Genomic DNA, 18,279 nt, shown 5'->3' with positions numbered 1-18,279 from the left:
TATTGTCCCCAAGTGGATAGAAATGTTGATCGGTGTAAACCCGAGTTCTGGCTGTCTCTCTCTGCCTTTGAGAAAATGACAGGCCAGACTAGACAATCCTGAAGTCTCCTGGTTTGACGTCCAAGCAGGAACGGTTACCTCCCTTTCCTCCGCCCAGAGAATCTGGCTCGCCCATGCAAACGCTCGAGAGATCATTCCTTGTGAACGAGTGAATGCTGGCAGTTTCTCAGTGTTTGGATGTACAAGTGAAAACAGAAGTCTTTTTTCAGTTCCTTTTGATCTGTGATCAGTAATTTCTGATGTGTAGCTTATTATTTATTATTCGTGCACACAATGCGGCTTCTCTCTCTCCAGACAGAACGGTGTTTTCGTGTTTTCTATCTTGTGAGTCAGTGTTTTTGTACGTCCTCGTCGCGTCTTTCGGTTCTAAAATGTGCATACAGTCATGAGTTTCTGCTCAACATCGGCAGAGCCACATCTTTAGAGATAAACCTCACACACGCCGAAGCTCGGGCTGCACTGGCCGTTGGCCTTCAACATCCCCGACCCCCAGTACTGCATCTGGCCCACAGCGGAGGCACCAAACGCGGCGTGAGATTAAGCAGAAGGGGGGTAAGCGTGAGCATATTCGGGCTAGCCAGCCTAGCCCCACAATAAACTGGATTACATTCGATTACTGCTGTTGTGTCTTTGTTTGCGCTGTGTACTCAACGCGCGTCACTGACGCTTTTATTTTATTTTAAAAATAATGCTATTATCAACACTTACTTTTAACTCATTCATCTCGACAGCTGTAATGGTACTTTGCATGTGTTACAAAGTTGGTAATAATGATGAAGACGGACTCGGTGTGACTGGGACTCGTGTTTATTCAGAATTCTCAGATACAAACACAATAAACAGCCACAGGGCAAACAGCAATATTGAAAAAATGCCTTTTATTTCTAAATTATGACATTTTATGATGTAAAAATCATACTAACAATATAAGTACACCTCAGGTAACATTATAAAATAATAGAAAAATGCCATGCCATGGGACCTTTAATAAGCCACGTCTGTGTAACCAGGCCTAAGAGGAATATTGACCTTGACACAAAGTCATGATGGTCTGCAAGATTTTTTCTTCTTTTAGCATTTGTATGTTGGTTGCACCACATGATGATGTTTATAAAAGCTACTTAAATGCCCGAATTGAACTAAGGCCTAATCCTGGCTTAATGAGCCCTATCTGTAAAACCGGCCTAAGAGGAATATTGACCTTGACACAAAGTCATGACGGTCTGCAGGATTTTTTCCCCCCTGCATTTGTATGTTAGTTGTACCACACTATGTTGGTTAATAAACTTGACATTTTTTATGAAATGTTAAGACAAGATTATTCTAATCTTTTTTCTTGTCAAGAGTTTTTGTCTTTATTATTGTATCATAGAGTTATATACACTGACATTTTTGAAAACAAAATGATTGTAATTATTAGTATTATCAAAAAATGCTGGTCAACCAGAATAAACACTTTGTGAAATTAAGCTATATGGGACTGCATCCAAAACAAATTCAACCTCATATGCTGGTGAGTAACTATGTTGCTCTTTTCAACAGGGAACATATTAATGAGCTCAGCGCTCAAGCAAAATGAGAGTTTCTAATGAGAGAAAACGAGAGCCAGCAGATGCAGAAATCATTTTTGCTATTATATATCATTATTGCTATTTTAATGTGATATCTATTGTTATGACATTCTCCCTTATGTTTCCATTCTATCCACATAATCTGTCCCTTCTGGAGATTTCTTCCCTCTGTCTCTTGCGCCAGCCTCCCCAGCATTCTTTTGAGCCAAACTGACGGTGACACAAAGGCAATTAAACTGAGCCTTGCAAGGAACACTGAATGCCATTTTCAGTCCCTGCCACCCACTGACTCAATCAAAACACAAACAAATACAGCACCTCCCTATCTCATCACTCCCTTATCTAGTTTCACGTTTGTCTTCTTTTATTGAAAGTGTAAAGTAAATGCAAACTGCTGTCCACAATTTTAGTTTCATAATGCCACACATTTACGAAGAAAGCATTATATTCAATGAGTCAAAATGTTACATTGGACTTGACCTTATTCATTGGGACTGAATTGATTGGTGAAAAGTGAGCGTTTTTACGTAAACCACGGGGCCGGGGCTTGTTTGTCCTTCAGAAAAATCATTCAGGTTGTAAGGCTGGAAAAACTAGCCAGTACATACTAGATCTCGTATTGTATGGAGCATGGGGCACATCTGGTGAGATTCTAGATCTCTGACTAACTGCTCGATTTTAACTAAGTTGTTATTAGGATTGTTATTGTTGTTATTATTGCATTATAGTGGGCCAGATAAAATACTATTGAGATCATATGGCATTATTGTATGGTACTGGCCATAACCTCTGGATACTCTTTCAACTTTAACTGGGGTTGTTATATAGGTGATTGTAGGGGGCTACATGGGTACTTTTTAACAATAGCAAACATGGGTGACATTGTTAAATCGCTTTAGCCATAACCTCTGGTTAATGAATCTTTAATGTGTCGTGACAGATTGCTGTAGTGCCTCAGTTAAAGCTGCTCATGAACCAATCATCTCTTCCTTGCAGTTGATTTATAGCATCAAATAAACATGAATGAACGTCATTAGAAGGAATGTTGTTTCAACCGCGGAAAGACGTTACACCATTTTTCAAGTGCAAGTCCACCGATGTTAATCTACGAACTCTCCTGACTGCTTTGTCGGACAAAATGGCGGATTCTGCAAATGGCGGATTATGATTGGCCAGATCGCCTAAGGGTGAATTGAGGGACTCAAACACAACTATTAAAAAAAAGGTTCAAACATCCACTGATGCTCCAGAAGGAATCATGATGCATTGAGAGCCGGGGGATGAAAACTTTTGAACATAAAGATGTCCAAATTTTTCTTATTTTGTATTTAGTACTGTCCTCCGGAAGCAACAAAAGATACTTCAGACAAATTAAGTACAATTTACCTTGACCCACCCTCCCACTGCATCGTTTTTCCTTCTGGAGCATTAGTGAATGTTTGAAACTTTTTTATTAGCAGTCGTCAGTAAAATGACGTTTTAGGGCAGGTCAAGTTATTCGCGAATAGACAACATACATGTCACGTTGGGTTTTGGTTCACGTTTATGTTATCATGTCTTTTATTTTGTAATTTTGCCTCAGTCATGTTTACTGGTTCTTGTCATGTGACCTCCTTGCCCTTATGCAATCATGTCATGTGATTCCCTAGTTTCATGTGTCTTGTTCTGATTGGTTCCCTTGTCTATGTGTCATGTTCTCATTGGTTTGTCTAGTCATGTGCCCATAGTTCTCATTGGTTCATTGTCTTGTCATGTGGTTGAGTTCTGGTTGTTCATTGGTTGTCATAGTCATGTGTTCCCCTAGTCTCTGTATATATAGTCCTCATGATTGCCTAGTCAGTTTGTCGAGTATTATCTCCTGTACCATTGTTGGTGAGTTCATGTTTCTTGTTGATTCTATGCAAATCTATGCCCAGCCAGTCAAGTCTATGTTCATCGTTTTCCTGGTCACGTTCTGGATTTATTAAATGCTGCACTTGGGTTCAACTACAACTTGCCTCCAGTGGAATTTGTTACAGTACAACATAGGCAGGCATTATGCAAATGTATTTTCTAGTGACGTATTACCGTCACGCAATGGGATTCAAATTACATTCACGTTAAGTTGGTTCAAAGTCGAATCTTTCTTTTGGAAGACAATAACTTTATTTATCGTGCACTTTTGACTTTACAACTTTGCTGAACGTTTACAATCACAAACAGCAACAGTGGCAAGAAAAAGTTTGTGAACCACTTGCAGAATCTGTGAAAATGTGAATAATTTTAACTAAATAAAAGAGATGATACAAAATGCATGTTATTTTTTATTTTATTAAAAGTTTATGAACCATTGATTCTCAATACTGTGTGTTGTTCCCTGGATGATACACGGCTGTTTTTTGCTGTTGTTCATGAGTCCCTTGTTTGTCCTGAGCAGTAAAACTGCCCAATGTTCTTCAGAAAAATCCTCCAGGTCCTGCACATTCTTCAGTTTTCCAGCATATTTTGCATATTTGAACCCTCTCCAGCAGTGACTGTATGATTTTAAGATCCATCTTTTCACACTGAGGATAATGGAGGGACTCAAACACAACTATTAAAAAAGGTTCAAACATTCACAGATGCTTCAGAAGGAAACACGATACTTTAAGAGCTGGGGGTGAAAACCTATTGAATTTGAAAATCAAGGTAAATTGTACTTAATTTGTCTTCCGGGAAACATCTTCTGTTGCTTCTGAAGGGCAGTACTAAATAAAAAAATCGATATTTAAACAAAAGAAGAAAAATTTGGACATCTTCATCCTGTTCAAAAGTTTTCACCCCCTGTCTCTTAATGCATTGTGTTTACTTCTGGAGCATCAGTGAATGTTTCAACTTTTTTTAAATAGAGTCCCTCAATTGTCCTCAGTGTGAAAAGATGGATCTTAAAATCGTACAGTCATTGCTGGAGAGGGTTCAAATATGAAAAAGATGCTGGAAAACTGAAGAATGTGCAGGCCCTGAAGGATTTTTCTGAAGAACATTGGGCAGTTTAACTGCTCAGGACAAACAAGGGACTCATGAACAACCATCACAAAATAAAAAAAAATAAAAAACAGCTGTGGATCATCCAGGGAACGACACACAGTATTGAGAATCAATGGTTGAAAACACATATGAATACACTAAAGAAACTGAAACTGATACACTTTTATAAATATAGCCATAAATTAGCCTTAGTGCAAGCAACTTGTTTTTGCATGTATTTAAATTATATTGAATTAACTGTTTGTGATTTTTGTGAAGTGGCTCCATTGAACTGAGGACTACACTCAAACATAAAGATTCCAAAACAGGGTTTTCACAGTGTTGCCATAGTAGAACCATTTTTTTTTGTCCTCCAAACCTCTAAGTTGAACAGTTCAATAACCTTTTTCTTTACAATGTAAAGAACCTTTTTGCTAGCCTAGAAATCTAGATACACCCATAGCGGCAGCAAATGTAATTTGCATCCAGGGTAGTCTAGCAACTCTCCGTTTGCGTGCGAGCTGGAAAAACCAAACTCTGGTCAGGCCAATCACATCGTGTACAGAGTTGGTGGGTGGGCTTAACATAATGACGGAGAGTTGACGCGGTTCCACGTGCTACTTGTAAAAAAAGAAGCTGGTGAACAACGGTCTTTCGAATCGGCTTTGGGAAGAATTGGAGTTAAGATTTTCTTTGAGAAAAGAACAAAGAACGGCAATTAAGTCATTCTTGAGAAAGGAAGATGTGTTCGGAGTTTTGCTGACCGGATACAGCGAAAGTTTAATCTATCAACTAGCTCCGCTTCACCTTCTGCGTTGCTCTGGTTGGTTGTAGCACTATCCCATTGCGTGCAGAGGGAATTTGAAAGACAACCGTTTATCCCGCCCCTCAGATTGAGCCCTGCCACTGGTGTGTTCCCAGACCCAACATCTTGATGTGGGTCTGGCTTGTCAGGCTACCTTTTTCCTCTATAAAGAACATTTTGTGCAATGGAAAAGCTTCCATGAATGTTAAATGTTCTTCATGAAACCATGTTGATGAAGAACTTTTTATGATAAATTATGTCTCTGGCCAACAAACCCCTTTACCTATTTCACTTTCACTGCATTTCTTTTTTTTTTATGCACTCCCTCACACAGAAACGTTGATTCATGCACTTAATGGACACTTAACCAGCCCAGTTATTACATGAACTTAACTTTAACCCACTTCATTACTGACACCTGTAACTTATGTCAGTCCTCGACTACAAGTGTTGCTCCCTATGATAAAAAGCAATTCATTTGACAACTGACTGCCTTTGGCTTCCAAACACTCATGTGATGTTGTGCCTTCACCGCCTACACACACATTCATACACATCACCACGCAAGGCCATAATCTGACATTGACCTTCTATGGCAAATACATTTTATGGCAATGTGATTACATTTACAATTTAGGCTGTAGTTGTTTCATTATTTAATTTAAAACCATCTGAAAGTGTTCTGGGAGAGTAAACTAATTTTGTACAAACCTTGTTATATGTAGTAAGCCATTGCTTCTCTTGATTTATTTTCCCCCACTCCATCCATAACAAATATTCAAAGGCTGTGCGTGTGTGCGTGCCTGATTTACTGGATAAGGATTAAAGATAATTAAAAAGTATTTTGTACTGACAATTTCTACCTGATAAAATATTTTAGAGCTTGACATAGTATTGTAGTCAAGACCACCTAATCCGAGAGTTGAGACCAAGACCAATGTGTGTTGAGACCAAGACAAGACCAAGGCAGGTCGAGACCAAGTCAAGACCAAGACCAGACCAGCACTCCTTAAATGAATAAAGATCCACATTACTGCCTGAGAAATGACTTATTTTTAATCAATAAACATAGTATAGAGACACTATATAGAGAGCTGTTATACCAATCAAATTAAATCATTAAAAACAAAAATCATCTTTGCACTGGTGGTGGTATAGAAGATGCATCTGAATTGGTATATTACAAATGCATAAATAATGTTGAGAATAATGTTTAAATTTTTTTTATTTAATGTTTGTATAAAAGCAATATAATGTTTGCAGTCATGCTCAAATTTGTAAAAACAGCTCTCTTGCTTTTGTGATATTGGTTAATTATATCACGTTATAAAATAAAAATCCCATCTCATACAAATACTTTTTTTGCAACAATATCTTGAATTTTTTGAGCATTTGTATTAATTTTGGTGTCATTTTTGACACAATCCCTCATTTCTGAACCGGCACAATAAGTAAAGTTGAAATTATTTATTGATCTCATCCGAAGCAATAAGTTTTACATACAATAACATTAGTTGTGTTAATAATTAATTCAGACAATGCACCGGCAATTTAGTAATATCCCAGCAGTTGTGGTCTTGACTGGTCTTGAAACAAAATCCAGAGTCCTTTAAGTCTGAGACGGAGACAAGACTGAGTACAAATGTGGTCGAGACCGAGACAAGACCGAGTACAAATGTGGTCGAGACCGACAAGACCAAGACCTTCAAAAAATGGTTTTAAGACTTTAAGTCTTGAGTACTACAACTGTAGCTTGACATAAAAAAATATGTGTGTGTGTCTGTTGAGGGGGTGCTTTAATATTTGAAATATCTTGATTTGTAGTTGCTTTGAGTTATTTTAATGCTTGTTTTGCCTTATTGTGAATCATTTTAAGGCCTTGGAAGTTTGCTGAGGCCCCCTGGCTGAGAACCACTGTACTGAGAAATTGCATGTTTTAACGGACTTTTAAAAATAGATTATTTGTTCTCTTTTAAATGGATATATAACATGTGTTTTAATTCTAAGTAGATCAGCAATAATGACTCAATGAAATGTGAATTCTGTGAGCTGACGTCAGCATCCACAAACTATAATGCTGCTACTCCCTCTGGAGGCCATACACTTGATTTTACAGTTTTATGGTGGATAAGTAAAGTTGAAGTAGAATTGATTTACCTATTTTAGACGACACTTATTTTCTTTAAAGTTAGATTTATGTGCTTTACAGGCTTTTCTGCTTTTTGCCTTCTAGAAAATTTGTTCTTGCTCAATTGAATAGTGATATGGCAAGGCTATTGAGAATTACAATAATTGATGTTTTGAAAAAGAATAAACTGCATGTGTGTATATATACATATATATATATATATATATATATATATATATATATATATATATATATATATATATATATATATATATATATATATATATATATATATATATATATATATATATATATATATATATATATATATATATATATATATATATATATATATATATATATATATATATATATATATATATATATCAGTTTTGCTCAAAATTTTACATACCCCGCCCTTGCAGAATCTGCAAAATGTTTATTATTTTAACAAAATAAGAGGGATCATACAAAATGCATTTTTTGTATGTACTGTTCTGGATAAGATATTTTACATAAAATATATTTACATATAGTTAACAAGACAACAAAAAAAAGAAGACGCTGAATTTATAAAAATGGGCCCGTTCAAAAGTTTACATACCCTTGATTGACTGTTTTTTTTTCTCTTGGTGATGGTTGTTCTTGAGTTCCTGAGCAGTTAAACTGCCCATTGTTCTTCAGAAAAATCGTTGTAATCCTGCTAATTCTTCAGTTTTGAAAATGTAAGGACCTGAATGATTTTTTCTGAAGAATCAGGAATCGAGGGCATGTAAACTTTTGAATGGGATAATTTTTATAAATTCAGCTTTTTTTAGTCATGTGGACTACAATTAAACATCTTATTCAGGACAGTACTAAAAAATAACATAGCATTTTGTATGATCCCTCTTATTTTGTTAAAATAAATAACATTTTGCAGATTCTGCAATGGGTATGTATACTTTTGAGCATGACAATGGGTTACCAAAGTATTAGACTAGTGAAAATGAATTGGTGAACATTTTGATATATTCTTTTTAACAATAATAGTAATAACACGTTTTTTTATTTTATTTTAAATGTATACATTTTTATGTTTAGTTTAATGTAATAATTAAATGAACAAATAACTTTATTTTACATTGCCCTTGTTACACGTTATATGTTCCTGGAATATTAATAACATGATGCATAACCCTAGACCAAATCCTAACCCTATAAAGCAAGTTATTAAGCAGTACTTAAATGTATAATTAGACTGTAACCTGGACACCTTAAAATAAAGTGTAACCAAAATCAATCTTAGACTTTTGATCTCTACTGTACAATATGAACTGCAGATTTACTGTAGCAAAGACTATGTATTTGGGTTAACTTATATATAAGCTACTTGATGAATAATTTCTTCAAGCCTAATCCAGAGAACTATATTCATACTCTATATTGCCAAAAGTATTGGGACACCCCTCCAAATAATTGAATTCAGGTGTTCCAATCACTTCCATGGCCACAGGTGTATAAAATCAAGCACCTGGGCATGCAGACTGCCTCTACAAACATTTGTGAAAGAATGGGTCGCTCTCAGGAGCTCAGTGAATTCAAGCGTGGTACCGTGATAGGTCGCCACCTGTGCAATAAGCAATTTCATTCATGAAATTTCCTCACTATTAAATATTCCACGGTCAACTGTTAGTTTTATTATAACTAAGTGGAAGCAATTGGGAACAACAACAACTCAGCGACAAAGTGGTAGGCCACGTAAAATTACAGAGCGGGGTAAGCGCATACTGAGGCGTACAGTTTGCAGCAGTCGCCAACTTTCTGCAGAGTCAATAGCTACAGGCCTTCAGATTGGCTCAAGAACAGTGCATATAGAGCTTCATGGAATGGGTTTCCATGGCCGAGCAGCTGCATCCAAGCCATACATCACCAAGTGCAATGCAAAGCGTGGGATGCAGTGGTGTAAAGCACGCCGCCACTGGACTCTAGAACAGTGGAGACATGTTCTCTTGAGTGACAAATCACGCTTCTGTCTGGCAATCCAATGGACGAATCTGGGTTTGGCGGTTGCTAGGAGAACAGCTCGGTGGAGGGGGATTATGGTGCAGGGTTGTTTTTCAGGGGTTAGGCTTGGCCCCTTAGTTCCAGTGAAAGGAACTCTTAATGCTTCAGCATACCAAGACATTTTGGACAATTTCATGCTCCCAAATTTGCGGGAACAGTTTGGGGATGGCCCCTTCCTGTTCCAACATGACTGCGCAGCAGTGCACAAAGGTCAATAAAGACATGGATGAACGAGTTTGGTGTGGAGGAACTTGACTGAACTGCACAGAGTCCTGATCTCAATCAGACAGAACACTTTTGGGATAAATTACAGTGAAGACTGCGAGCCAGGCCTTCTCGGCCAACATCAGTGCCTGACCTCACAAATGCGCTTCTAGAAGAATGGTAAAACATTCCCATAAACACACTCCTAAACCTTGTGGAAAGCCTTCTCAGAAGAGTTGAAGCTGTTATAGCTGCAAAGGGTGGGCCAACGCCATATTAAATCCTAAGGATTAAGAATAGGATGTCATTAAAGTTCATGTGCATGTAAAGGCAGGCGTCCCAAAACTTTTGGCAATATAGTGTATTTTCAGTTAATGTATGGACACTTCTCATAATGAACACCAGGTGGCAACATTGTCGCAAAAACCCTTCCTGTCTCTTCCCTCAGCCGCCACCCTTTTTTTCAGCCACCTAGGATTTGGTCTCCTTGTCTTCATTCATGTCACGCGCCGCCACAAAATATCATGCACAGACCCTCGTGTGCATTTTTCTAGTCTGTGTGGATTCAGCTCAATCATTTTTATGATTGCTCATGGCTCTAAAGTCCATCATACACACGCACAGACACAGACCCCTTTTACCTGTTACACACACTTTTTTACTAGTCTGCTATGATGAAGACCCATAGCGTGTGTCTGTGTATATGTGTGAGTGTGCGTGCTAGTTAAGATGTGTAGCACGTCTGCTCGGGTTTGGGAAGAGGAAGGGGGGATGGGGGTCCGACTCTATTGGAAAGCAAGAATCTGATACTGGCTTACATTGTATTTTGTGCGTCTGCACCACTTTTGTGTCTGTCTATCCTGTGTGTGTGTGTGTGTGCGCGTGTCTGCACCACTTCTGTGTCTGTCTATCCTGTATTTGTGTGTGTGTGTCTGCACCATTTTAGTGTCTGTCTATCCTATGTGTGTGTGTGTGTGTTTGTAGGTATGTACATTGAGCATCACAGTAACTGTCGGAGGAAACACCCACAAATCAGACAGATATAGGTCACAATTGGCATTTTGGGAAAGGAGGGGCATTGTGTCTCTTTTATTTATTTATCCCATTTTCTACTCATTTATTAATTCACCCTCTGCTTCAGTAAAGAAGAAGAAGAGAAAAAAGACAGAGCAAGCGAGACAGAGAGAGAGAGAGAGAGAGAGAGAGAGACAGGAGAAGCTTCACATGGTTAACACCATGGTTTCTCTGCACGTAGAAAAGGACAAAAGTATCACCATGGAAACACCCATCCAGCCTCCCACCGCTGTTTCCCCCCTCCAATTTCCCTCTCTCTTTCTCTCACTCTCCTTACCTCCATCTTTTTCCTCCCCCACATTCCCTGTCTCTCTCTCTCTCTCCGTTTCTGTCTCTCTCCTTGCTGCTCTTCCATCGATTCCCCCCTTCTTTGTCTTTCCATCTTTAGTTCTCTAACCTGTCCGTCACAACTGTCCATCCCCCAGTTTGCCTTCCACGTCTTCTTCCTGAAAACATCTGAGGGTTGCTCAGCATTTGAGACTTGTGAGGTGTGATTTTTGTCTTTCCTGGGAAATTCCGTGCGTCTCTCGCACTTATCCAATCACGGGGAGCGGAATCTATCCCACCATTCCCCGTTAGCCATATCAGTATTCCAAGATGTATGGAATGTCCCCTCACAACCACCCAAACCACCCCCCCCCCCAACCCCCAAATATGACATGCCTAGAATTCTACTGAGCCAGATTTCTTTTTCATGGTAATTAAATGCTGAGCCTGGATGTGGGTATTATTAGAATCTCCTCACTAATTAGCGCAGGACAAAAGGCTTTTGCTCCAAATCTTTCAGGTTATTTCGCATTCTTTTTTTGCTGTCATTCTTTATCAGGTTACTAAGCCACATTTTCTGATGTTGAAACTGAGACACTTCATACTATTATTAACAGTCTCTCATCTCTTAGAGAGAGAGAGAAAATCGGCTTCAGCCATACTAGAATACACATAGATACGAACGCACATTCAGCACCCTCTCTCGGGTACGTGGTCAGCCTGTTTTTTCATCGCACTGTACATCAAAACTCATGTTTCAAGTTCCTTTGAAAAGACTTTAAAGGAAGCTGGCTTGGAATATGTGTGTATGTGGGTTTGTACAGCACGTGTGCATGATGTGTGCCGTGTGTATGATGGAGACTCCGGATAAAGGTGAGGGTGTAAAATGAGACATAACAATGTCGAACCCTCAGGAAATGCATGAAATGATCCCATAGTTTCCACCTATAACCCAGCATCCATTTTCAGCAGAACAAGCGCTAAAAAAAGGAGAGGATGTAACCCCTCCAGGATTACATTCCTCTATCCTGCCGTTAACAACAAAACCTTATTATCTGAGGTTCAGTGTGTGATGACGGCTGATGTAACACACAAAATAGATCTGAACTATATGTGCTATAGCTACAGTGAAACCAATGATGTGCCACAGATGCAACTAAATGAAACTAGATTTTTCACACTTTCTTCCTCCACAAAGCTACATTAGGCCGTTGCTATGTGGAAGTGCTTGAGTGGTTTTCAGAATATTTCTACGCGATTGCTAAGGAGTTCTGAGTAACTTATAGCATGATGCTGTTTGGTTCTTAAGGTGTTGTGAGTGATTTTTAGCATGTTGCTATACGGTTGCTAATGTCAGGTAAACATACTCAAAAGAGTGGACAGACTGTGATGATGTGTTTCCACAGTAAAGTTTTGTATTTTCTATACTTTTATAACACTATAACACCACACTTTACTGTGTTATATAGAGTGCAATAGTTAGGTTCCGGAATTAAAAACTCATTAATTTTCTCCATTGATTCTGAATGATAACTTTAAAGACAGAACTACTGTGTCAAGTCAAGACAAGTCAACTTTATTTATATAGCGCTTTTTACAATGCAGATTGTTTCAAAGCAGCTTCACAGTGTTAAACAGGAAAGTAATGCAACAGAATTTTATTCGGCCGTACAGCCGCTCCGGAGAAAACGGTGATGTCATCAGCTCATTTCAATTATCATACAGTGACAATGTGGGCAGATCAGTAATTTAGTTTATATGGTTAATTTAGTTTACTTATTAGATTTATTTGGATATTTAGATCGGAGTCGTCACGCCGGAGATGGGTTTATTGAGGATGCCGTGTCGATGAGGCAATTTCGCGGGGGAGTCTAATTGACATGATCTCTGTACTTCAGGGTCATGTGTTGGTCATGTCTGGGCGCAGGTCCACCATCTGATCTGGATAGGGCCTGGATCCAGCTGACTGCAGTAAACCTCGGGATAAAACAGAGAGACTATCATTATGCCATTCTTCTGATGATGTAATGGGTACATCAGGTGTTATGGGAAGTGTTCCCGGTTCCGGCTGACCTAGTTAATGCAGCCTAACAATCATTTAATTTAAAAAGTGTTTTATGTGTATGCCATAGTAAAGAGATTTTAGTCTAGTTTTAAACTGACAGAGTGTGTCTGCTTCCCGAACAATGCTAGCAAGACTGTACCAGAGTTTAGGTGCTAAATAGGAAAAGGATCGACCGCCTGCAGTTGATTTAGATATTCTCGGTATTATCAACTGGCCAGAATTTTGAGACCGCAGTGGACGTGATGGAGTATAATGTTTTAAGAGCTCGCTCAAGTACTGGGGAGCTAAACCATTTAGTGCTTTGTAAGTAATAATCAAGATTTTAAAATGAATGCAATGTTTAATAGGGAGCCAGTGCAGTGTTGACAGAACCGGGATAATATGGCCATACTTCTTAGTTCTAGTAAGATCTCGAGCTGCTGTGTTTTGGACCAGCTGGAGTTTGTTTATTAAGCGAGCAGGGCAACCACCCAGTAGAGCATTACAATAATCTAGCATTGAGGTCATGAATGCATGAACTAATTGTTCAGCATTTTGCATTGAGAGCATGTGCCGTAATTTAGATATATTTTTAAGATGAGGTTTTACAGATGCTAGAAACGTGGCTTTCAAATGAGAGATTGGTACTGTGAGCTTTAAGGTTTCTAATCCATGGTATTAGCTTATTCTGAAGCCATCAGCTCACATTATTTCAGCTTTTTTTTTTATAATTGTGCAATTCCTGGTGAAAAACTACACTACATTACATTAGAAAATTACACCATTGAGAGAGTCAACAAAGCAACAAGCTCCAAAATAGCTCTTTAGCTCCGCCCACCACGGAGCATTACATGCCCTCATTTGTAAGTCGCTTTGGATAAAAGCATCTGCTAAATGACTAAATGTAAATGGAGTTGATCTCCTGACGCTCACAAAATACTTAAAGGTTTGTATGTATATGCATATTTTGCAATAAACTTAAAATAAATAAAATACTTTATACTTATAATCAATGTTTGTAAATGTGTAGTTTTATATTTCTCCATTATTTTTCATTTGACTTTATTCAGAATGCTTCATGGGATTGTAGTTCACTCAACAGTTAAAGGGATAGTTCACCCAAAAATTTCCAAAAAAGTGCTTCCATCCATTATAAAAGTAATCCACACGGCTCTGGGGGGTTAATAAAGGCCTTTCAAAGCGAATCGATGGGTTTGTGTTAGAAAAATATCCAAAAATATCCTTGAGGGCCTAACCCTAATCAAACACAGCTAATCAATGTCTTCAGGATTCATAGGCTGCGTCTGAAACCTGGAAAATGCTGCCTTCGGAGGACACATTTCAAGGCAGGAAGGCACCAAGGCACGTCCGAATCTAATGTTAGATTCACTTCCTGTCTCCAGAGATACCTTCATTTGATCGATTTTTGAAGGCAGCATATTTGTATCCTTCGCTGCTTTTGATATCCCACAATCCTGTGCTTCCCATTCTGTGACTGTTGAACTGGGAAAAAAAAGTTTGAGTGTAAATGTACGTTTTTTTTTCTAACATTTTCTACTTCTGATGTCATTTCTAGTGAGAAATTACTAATGTAGTAATTAAATATTGTTTAGTTCTCACCAAAGCTCTCTCTATTTTGCTGTAGATCATTAAACGGTTACACTGCCTAAGAAGTCTGTCCGAAATTAGTTTTGTGAGGTGCCTCAAACGCTGTCTGATAAGGCAGAGAGGCAACGAGTCCGCTGCCTTGGTTTTCAGACGCTGCATAGAAGGCTACAGGCAGGTGAGTTTTATCGGGGTTGGAGCTAAACTCTGCAGGACAGTGACCCTCGAGGACTGGAATTGCCCATCCCTGCCTTACACAGTCTTGTACCTTTGTCTTTTTTCTAATTTTCAAAAACTTTTTTGCTTCAAATCAAAGTTTGTAGTGTTGTGATTCACCTCAAAGCTGATTGTCTTGGTTCATGGTTTATAACTCTTTAACTAAAACTATTTTAAAATCCCTATGGCTAAAATTAATGAAAAAAAAAAAAATACTTCCAGAACCAGGGCCGCTGAAAAAAGGGGGCGGGGGGCACTGTTTCACTCTACCTTGGCATCAAATTGCAAAAAAAGTTAAAGCTACACTGTGTGATATTTTCCCCCATCTAGTGGTGAAAAGGTATATGACCATCCAGTGAATTTTAGTTTCTGTTCCTCTCAGTGAACTTTGATGATAGTAATGTTTATTCAGTCATCCAATTGCAAGGCATAAACAGGTTTGCGTGGATATGCACATAAATGTGGTTTCTGTGAGAGAACAAATAAGGATGGTAAATATACATCCACAGTTAAGAACTGTATAACTATACTTATAAGTTACATTTGTATAATGTAACCGTAAACCAGAGCTTATTGTACCATATATAGGCGCTAAAGGCAGCTGCATTAAAAGGAGCGGAGCTGCCGCTGCTAACAAGCGGTGTCCGGTTACAAAAGTGTGTGCGCCGCTTTAACGTTAGCACTGCAGTGCGCTCTGTATAACAATTGTTAATATGCCGATCAGACCTGATACATATTTCCATCAACATACATTACAAGCAAATATTTTCTATAAACGAATAAACATTGTTGATAACAAAATAACTGAATGATTATTCAAATAGGTGAGCATTACGCTATTGTATGTTGACACAAAAATACTTCTGAGGTGACATCAACTGAATTACGCGATGACACACTCTGAAACACATCTACAATGACAATAACTATTATTACTTACGGAGTTATTAACGCACAGAAATACCACACAAGGAAAAACAGACTTTTGAGGAATAAACAAGCCAGGAAAACTCCGTATAACTGTTACTGGACGCTGCTGAGATGAAAACTCTCTGCACATGCAGCAGACAAGTCTGAACAAGTTGACGCGCACATGCGCGAGGCAGAGAATTTTGTACAGTGCCATCGAGTATTAAAACCGGTTAAAACGCGAAAAGCGAAGCTTGAATTTACGGGTATGTCCCTCTTTGGCTAATGTACTTTCAAGATGGAGGGGCAACATGGTGACCACCGTTAGATCCCATTACCTTATGTATTTTCAATGGCATATTATAAACTTACGAGAATACGTTATTACTTGAAAGAAGTAAATATACATTAATGAGCACATATTTTTGAAAGAACTAAGTGTTTTTAGCTAAGAATAGACTAAAAAAGTTACACAGTGTAGCTTTAACACTGCTGTGAGCTTGTTTCTAATACTGAGGGAGTAATGGTATATTTGACATTTTTCTCTCTTCTCACTAATGTAATCAATCTCTCTCATTCTCTTTCTCTCTGTCCTCTTTTTGCAAGGTTGTGGAAACACTATTGTGGATTTTTTCTTTTGCTATTAAAGAAAATGACGCAAAAATGTCTCCTCTTCACCACTACAGAAGTTTACCCAACTTTGATGACTTCTGAGAAATCCCGGAAATGTGAAAATGTTCTATTTGTCACGTACATACTAATGCTGGTTTCATAGCAAAAAAAAAAAAAAAAAACACAGAACCATGTCAACAAGTACGGATCGAAATAGAATGGCACTATTCAGCAATGGTAATCGTTTTGGCCTGCTGACAGAAAAGTGCTTTGAGATATTCTGGTCACTGCTTCTATTCAAGCAAAAATAATCACTTAGAAATGAGTAGAGAAAAAAAAAAAAAAAACAAGCCATTTTATAGAGCATGTTAGCATTAAACCATCCGACATGCCCTAGTTTAATCTTGCTAAATTTCCCAAACAAGCCAACATAAAAAAATATATATATAAAAAAAATCAATCTTTCCTAAATACTTAGTTTTTCAAGAATGGAGGCTGGAGAATGAGAGAAGAAATTGTTCTACAGTAATGCTGCAGGCTCAAAGCAATGTCCTAATTATCCAAATGGAGAGCTGCGGCCTGGCCAAGTAGCCTTTAATTCTCACTCAGGACTTTGTTCGGTTGGCGCAAGGTTGCTTGTTTTTCAAGTAATGTGAATTGATATTCTAAATCTAGCAGTTTAATTTCTATTTGGCTGTGTATAATGCCCTCAGACATTTATTTTCTCTTTTTTTATTTGACCAGGCTAGACACAATAACTGAGTGTGGCCTTCGGGGTGTTGCGCATAATGGATGAATGTAGGAGAGCTCTGAGCTATGAAATGAAATATTTTTCTAGCATATACAATAGGAGACCTTGAAATTTCAGATGTCCACTTTTCTACGACATCGATTCCGCTTTATAGGGGGTTTTATCGTATTTCCAGTGCAGTTGGGAATTTCCTTAATCGTGTCAAGCCTCCTTCCTCTGCCTGTGCTGTATAGGGCTTGCTGTATAGCTGTGTGTTGTAATTACTGGGTTAAAGCTGTGTAGGGTCCTGAGCCTCCCCGATCAATTACAGGTCAGGGTGTAGGACTCATCTCGCCTTCCAGCTACACTCTTTCATCTACTCTACACCTCGCATACTAGCTCTCTCTGTCTGTCCTTTCACACCATTCTCTCTGCTTCTCTCTCTTTTCTTCTCTATATTCCTTCCTGCTTTCTGGTGTCCCTACTGTGTCTCTCAAATTGCTGCTCTATCTCTGTTGTTTTTCTCCTCTCCTCTCCTCTTCTCCCTCCTCAACCCCTAACTGCATTTACTGCATTTGATTGCTCATAATGCTGTTGCTGCTCGATTTGTTTTCTAGTGTTGTGTTGAACTGTGTTGTATTATTCTTTGCTGTTTTATGTTGTGCTGTGCTTCATTGTGTTGTGGGTTAATGACAAAAAGAGGGTCCATAAAAATGTAGTTTAAATGTGGTTACATGTGGTTTGGAAAAACCTTTCTATGAAAACATTTTGAACACAACTGTTTTCAACATTAATAATAATAATAATAATAATAATAATAATAATAATAATAATAATAATAAGAAAAAGAAATGTTATCTGAGCAGCAAATCAGCATATTAGAAGGATTTCTGAAGGATCATTTGACTGAAGACTGGAGTAATGATGTTGATAATTCAGCTTTCACATCACCGGAATAAATTACATTTTAAATATTAAAATAGAAAACAGTTCTTTCAATTTGTAATCATATTTCACAATATT

This window comes from Gobio gobio, assembly GCF_949357685.1.
Source record: "Gobio gobio genome assembly, chromosome: 11".
NCBI classification, from domain to species: Eukaryota; Metazoa; Chordata; class Actinopteri; order Cypriniformes; family Gobionidae; genus Gobio; species Gobio gobio.
The sequence above is the reverse complement of the archived record's forward strand: the minus strand, read 5'-3'. Positions refer to the sequence as shown.